The following is a 7,308-nucleotide window of genomic DNA, read 5'->3' as shown; positions in this document are numbered from 1 at the left end:
AGGCAGTAGTCTGCTTTAGAAGCCGAAAAAAATCGTTTTTTACCAATTTTTTTTTTTGAAAGAGAAGGAAATGTTTGCGGTAAACAGAATTTTAAGACGATAGTGTACTATATTTAAGGCTTAAAAAACTATATTTATTAGTAAAAAATATTGAAATTTTTTCAAAGTTGTAAGTATTTTCCTGGAGCGCCTGGAGTCTGCACTTGTAAATCGGTGCCGGTGATGGAGGTCGTGCGATGCATCTGAAACAGTCGAACCAATATTTTGTTTTTTAATTTTTATAAGTTTCGTTTTTTTATGAACTAAAAAAATACCGGAGAAGTTATAAAATTCCAAATTTTTTCGAAGTTTGAAAAAAAAATTCACTTTTTTAAGAAAAAAAATTGACTTTAAGTTGGAAAACAAGTAGTTTAAATAATACTTTTGTCCGACTTTTTTAGTTCAAATAGAAGATAATTTAATACTGAAGCTAGATTACTTTGGTTTTTTTCGATCGGACATATATTCTTTTTGCTATCGGCGGCACCGTTTTCCAACTCTTGTGAAAATGAAAACTCGAGAAAACGCGCTTTAAAGTCTGCCTGAGCATTCGCACCTGCTCGACGCTCGGCCACTAAAACTGTTCTAACTTCGAAAATATGTCGAATTGGCCTCTGGAATTTGAAAGACATATTCTTGGATAGTTTTTGAAGAGATTTAAATCAAAACAAAAAAATCGATTTTTTGAAGCCTGTAAATCAGACTACAGCCTTAAATAAAACAAAAACGGGTTTGGGATATCAATGAAATTCCATATGACTGTGAAAGTACATTCGATGCCATTATATATGGAAATCAATTTCTTTTGCATGGTCACCACGGGCACGTTTGCCGAAGTCCAGACGCTGAAAACAATCTTCGACGGTTTTCAAGCATAAATTGGCCGATAGTGCTGCAATTTCAATTTCGAATTTCGTACGAAGCTCATCAATCGCTGCTGGCTTGTTGCCAAATCGCATAACCGGGGCGGCCAATTGACTAGGTCATTTGAGTTAACACGTTCACCAAATTTGGTTCTCAATAAATCGATTGAGACATTCAAGTCGATATCATCCAATTCGGGCCAAAAATATTCGATTATCATTGAGCGGTATCGATTCCCACTCCCAATAACGTGCCTGTCCAGATCATCACGGAAGAAGTACGGCCCATTACCCGCGCTAAAAGGGTGGAGGCCAAGATCTTTTCGCAAAATTCGCCGCAACGACGTCACAGAGATGCGCATTGCTTGAGAACGACTCGTTGTTGGATCGTATATCTGATGATGATCTGATCCATGATGAAATGTCAAATCTTACTGAAGAGAAATGTCAAAATAGCGGGGAAAAACATGGAGTTGTTTGCTGTCCCTATCGGTCTACTTTTGTAGCGCCCCTTTTGAAAACCCTTTATTTTTAAAAGTGATATAAATTATTGGGGAACTTGGAGTAAAAAAATATCTTATTTAAATACTCGTATAACTTTATGAGTTACGTCGAAGAAAGTGCAGAATAATGTGAAACAATTTCGGAACGAGTTTAGAACCACTTCGAAATTATATGCTATTCACTGAACTATTACAGAACCATTTAATATTTAGTAAAAACTATTTTTGATCATAAAAAATTGATACTATTTTGGAGAAATGTTCAACAAAATGAAAAATAAAATCGGGACTAGTTCGGGACCACTTCGAAAGTTTCCGGACTTAAGAGGACTATTTCGGGATTATTTTAGAATTATCAGAAAATTATTCCGAGAGAAATATTCGACACTTTTATGGGTTCTGAGACAAAAGAAACAAATATATTTTATTTGGCAATTTTAAGGACAACTCTAATGTACATATCCATACATATATGTATGTATATAAAGCTGAAATAGGATTATCTTTTCTTATTGAGAGATTTAGCATAAACATTCGTTCAATAGATATTTTTAAGAACCATCCTAATTTACCTACATACATATATGTATGTAAGCATGCATCCTGCTGTACTAGGACTCTCTTTATTTCACAGCCACATTCCTTGTTGTCCTACGAGTATCGTAGAAACGCTGTGAGAATTGACGCCGCTGGCTTAAAAAGCGAAAATTTCTCAGCGCATGAGTGCTGTTGCAATAAGTTTGTCTTTGCAGTAAGCTCGAAGTGATGAGAACCAATACAACAACAACATCAAATGGAGTGTCAACAAGCGATAGTTATGCCAAGGAAGACGCTATCGTGTTGACACACACATACACAAACAGGAGTATATGTATATATATATTCTTGATGTTTATTGTGGCTTCAGCGTGCGAAGCGCAGAGGCAGAGGCAGAGGTAAAGCACGAAATGCCAAAACAGTAACAACAAAAGTACGTTCGCCACTTCACACAAAGGTGCACACAGTTCTCTCTGTATATTTCTGTGTGTGTGTTTGTGTGAGTTCCTGTGCCTGTGTGTATGTAGGTATCGATGAGCGCACACCGTTGCCAACAAACCAAATAATGCATTAATATTATGACCTTTGTTATAGTTGTCGTTGTTGTTGTTGCATTTGTTGCTTTTATTACTGTGTGGAGTTTTCAGCTTTTCCGAAATCATGAAAGGAGCAGATGTTAAATTTTTTCCATTGTTATTATTATTATTCCTTGACATGGCTCGGCGCGGCTGGGCATGACTGACTCGCTATTGTTGTTGTTGTTGGTTGGTTGGTTCGTTGGATGCCTGTTTGCAGCCTGCCAATACAGTAACCAACTAGTACAAACGCAAATGCTGATCATTGTTGTTGTTGTAAATTTCGCTCACCTATATGTATTTGTTGTTGTAGCTATTAATGCTGTTGTTGTTGTTACTATTCGTATTGTAGTTGTTGTTACTGTTGCTCTTCCTTTAGTGACTTGATCAAATGTAGGCACTGTTGTTGTTGTTATTATTGTTCTTTTTTTGTTGCTGTTGCTGCTGTCATCGACGGACACACACACACATTCATACGCTTGCAATTGTTTTTGTTTCTCAGTCCTTTTGCCTTTTTTAAAGCGATTACTTACTGCATGGTTGTCGTTGTTGCTATTGCTGTTTTTGTTGTGCTCCTTGGCACATTTGCCCTTCGCATTGCGCAATGCAGTTGCTGTCATGCAATAAACTTAATGATGTTCCTAATGATGGTGTTGTTATAATTTCATATTGTTGTTGTTGTTGTTGCTGCTGACACTTCGACTGCGGCAGATATGATGATGTGTATTGCAATAATGAGGCTCTGACGCTCATTTACATAAACTAGTTATATACTTATATATCATTGTATATACATATGTATGTCTGTATGTATGCACATCCGTTTTGGCCATAATAGTTTTTGTTGTTGTCCTTAATTATCTTTGTTATATGGCGAATGTACACTTGAGTGCATAATTTGTATGTTGTTGTTGTTGTTGTTGTTGCTTCATTTTAAACACTCCATCGTTGTTGTTATTGTTGTTGTTGCTTGCTTGTTTCGCTACGTACGCCATTCGCGCCGCAGCAGTTAATGAAGATGAAGCCATTCAACGCTTCCTTTCATGTGTCAATATCCTTGTGAGGAAATTAAAAGGCACGAAACTTTTGTTGCTAGTACTTCGTTTACAACAACAACAGCAAATATAATATATACATACATATTATATCATCATGCAAAATTGTCAGAGGGTTAAAGGATCTATTGCAATCGACTTGTTGTTGCTATTTGCAATTGCAACCGTTCAACTTGTGTTGTTCGCATTTTTAATAACTCGCTTGTTTTTGCGCGCGAATGTTCAAAAAGTTTCGCAACATTACTCATTTGAATAAAATATTAGTTGTAGTAAGTATATTATTTGAAACGGAAAATATTCAAAAAAAAATAAAAAATACAAATATGTTTTCACAGAAATTAATATTAAGGCCTTTGAACTTTTAAAAACACTTAATTGTTTTGCAAAGCAAAAAATTTTAAATTTTGAGAATTTTGTAGTACAAAATTTTCTAATCGAACTTTGTGGAGCCTTGCTGGTTGATTATACCATCTTCATCTTACCAAAGTGTTTCGTACCAAGGTGTTCGTTTATAAAAATAAAACCTTTATTACCCATGGGAAATTATACTAAATTCTCTCATTAACGTCTAGGTGGAAATAATTCCAGTTCGCCGAAGTTAAAAGTCACATTATCATTATGAAGTGATAGTAAAGCTTCAAAACCAAACAACCGAAGTGTTCATGAACTACACTACAGACATTTTGTTATCGCTGTAACAAGTTTACTGTTGTTCCGATTCTTTCAAAGGAAGGTCTCTAAGGTCAAAAGGTTTCTTCTTCAGCATGCAGTCTAACACAGATAATTATCCTAAAGATTTCTGTAGTGGTTTTAGGCCGGATAGATCGTCTACTGTTTCCAAAAGTATGTAAGTATGGCTTAGATTAGTACATCGTCTTCAAAATGCAGTTTGTTCCAGAAACCTGTAGCGATTATTTTCACTGCGTCACCACTTTTAGTTCGAAGAACATAATGTTTTTAGGAAATTTCTATCTCTTCATACATAGATCACTACCTCTTTATACAAATAGTTATCTCTAAAAGATTTCGGCAGTCAGAGTCTATGTTTTTGAATTGATCTCTTGCTTAAGCGGTTACATGGGTTTCGTGGGTTACATAAAACATAATTTTTTTTGTTTCATAAATTTCTGCAACATCTCAAGAATATTATTCTAAATTTTCAAGTTGATCAGAATAATAGTTTCGGAGATACAGTCTTTGGAAGGTGTGCGCTCCAAGTCAGGTATTGTTGTTACTCAAAACTTTAAACTCGTTTTTCTCGGAACGGTGTTTTCAAAGTCAGTTGTCAAATTTTCTCGAAAACTACTACCGACCTTGATGATATTTTGCACAGGTGTTCGAGATACAATTTACTCGTGCTTGAACAATTTTTTTTTTTCAATTACAACTATTTGAAAAAAAAAAACAAAATGTCAAGCAAATTTGGCCCAATTTTTTATTTTTTTTGGAAAAAGTCTGCCAAAAATCCAATTTATACTTTTTTTTTGTCTTTCCTTCGTTCAAGCATGAGTTTATGGTCTTACCTAAAACACTTATTTTTGTTTTTTCATTTCGGATGATCCTATCAGGAGTTATGCTGACAACTAGGACGCACCTTTTTCCGAGGAATCAGTTGGAGTAGTTTTAATTTTTTTTTTAGAAAATTTCAGAAATCGTTCTTTATATATGTTTCTATAAAACAGAAAAAAGTTTGAATTAAAAGTAATTTTTGGAAAAGTGTCTTAATCAGTTATGAAGACCATGTACATTATCGCTCAGATATTTGAAAATCCAGCTATTAGTATTGCCGCCAATCTCTGCAAATATTTGTATACAATTATTCAATCATTACTTTAAAGGAACTTATCCTGAACAGATCCTGCAAATCCTGCAAAGCATTATTTGGGTCTCTTTAGTGGCTTTTAGTATTTCATAACATTCCTTAGCTTTCTATTCGGTATGATCGTTTATTATCATGAAGAATAGGCGCTCGTTTTCCAGTATTGAACTTTTTAGTTGTTTTCGTACAGGTTCGGTATTCTGAATTGCTTTCACCATTTCTATGTCATATTAAATTTGAATTTCGCATATCGGGAGTTTGGGCTTACAAACAAAATAGTTGAAGGCTGACAGATGACGGCTCTATGTCTAAGTTGAACTTAAAGTCATGTGGTGTGACTTTGAAATTTATGATACTGAAATATTTCTAAAAGCTGAATATTGTACGAGAAGCTATTCTATAAGAAGTTCGTCTCAAATCATCATACAATTATGATTTATTTCACTAAAAAATATTTGCCATATAACACTAAAAATTATAAAACCCCAAAAATCATTTAATCTAAGTATGAAATTGTTCATATTTTTCAAAACTCAGTATAAGTATTTTGAAAACCTTCACTGATCTAAATTTTCAATTAAAGGAAATAATGAAGTGTGACATTAAATGTAATTTATTGCATTTTAACAAAGGATATAACTAAATGTATGTATGTTTGTAAGTAGGTACTATTATACCTTTTCAACTTTCTCAGTTCTACGCAACTCGGTAGGATACCACCGAAGGATCGAAGGATTCTGATTGTGTGTTTGAGTTTCTAATTTTATTCTCTCATTTGCCTGATACTACAATTATCACAGTGGTGGTTGTACCTGAGTATTTGTATTTGTGTTGCTTTTGATGTTCTCTCGCATTTTTATGTAGGGATTCAATACTTGTATTTTCGCACAACACGTTTGGGATTGAGGTAGCTCTTTAAATTAAGGTTCAGCAATTTCTGATAAGGCTTCGTTCTTCGTTCGTTTTCACATTGTCACAGTTCAAATCCAGAAGAGTCATGGAATTTCTGCACTATTAATTAGAGTTAGAGCGATTGGAGTAGAAGTGGCAATTAAGACAAGTAAGGAAGTGATGCAGATATGTAGTACTCATTAACGATGAGATGTGCCTGGCGCTGGGTACAAGGGAAACCTTAGATCATCAATAACTCTCTTCATTCAACTCAAGAGCGCGCGAAAACTAATTCAGGATATCAGCAAAGTTAAAAAAATATTGTTGTAATTCAACATTGTTGTTGCATTATTCGTACTGTATTTATACATAAAACTAAAGATCTGGTTTGTGTTGAATTTCCTGAAAAGGGCTGATGTTATACATTAGATTTGAGTGATGCCTAAATTTAGTTTGATATCAAAGTATTTAATTTCAATTAATATAATGGTTATGTGAACCTCTTTCAGGAGTTGAAGAATGATATTAATGCTGATCTTGGTTTAACTTAAAAGATCATAGAATGTAACGTATCGTCTAAATATCGTTCTGTTATCCAAAACATAGAGCAGTACTCACGTTATAAGTGATCACGAGAGCTAAGATCTAAAAGTTGTCTCAGGATAATAAAAATTGTAAGGGTTTCCAAGTTGTTTTATTCGTTTATCGAATCATAGTGCTACAGAATCTCTCAGATCAAGATTGTAGATTCAATACTCCTTGTATTACCTTAAATATGAATCGTTTGGATTCTGAAACTTGTAACATATGTTTCATCCTGTATTGTGAAAATACCATTTTTAGTTGTTGCGTCATTATGCATGTTCTATCAACTCATATCCAAAGCTCTATAGATTCTTGAATGTTTGCACGTAGAACAAAAATGTTTACCAAATAGTGAAAGCCAAAATTCTTGATAATTGAAAGGAGCTTCAATATAGGATTTTTAAGTACTGATTATCTGGAATATTGATATTGAGAACTTTT

The sequence above is a fragment of the Zeugodacus cucurbitae genome, chromosome 4 (assembly GCF_028554725.1).
Source record: "Zeugodacus cucurbitae isolate PBARC_wt_2022May chromosome 4, idZeuCucr1.2, whole genome shotgun sequence".
NCBI classification, from domain to species: domain Eukaryota; kingdom Metazoa; phylum Arthropoda; class Insecta; order Diptera; family Tephritidae; genus Zeugodacus; species Zeugodacus cucurbitae.
The sequence above is the reverse complement of the archived record's forward strand: the minus strand, read 5'-3'. Positions refer to the sequence as shown.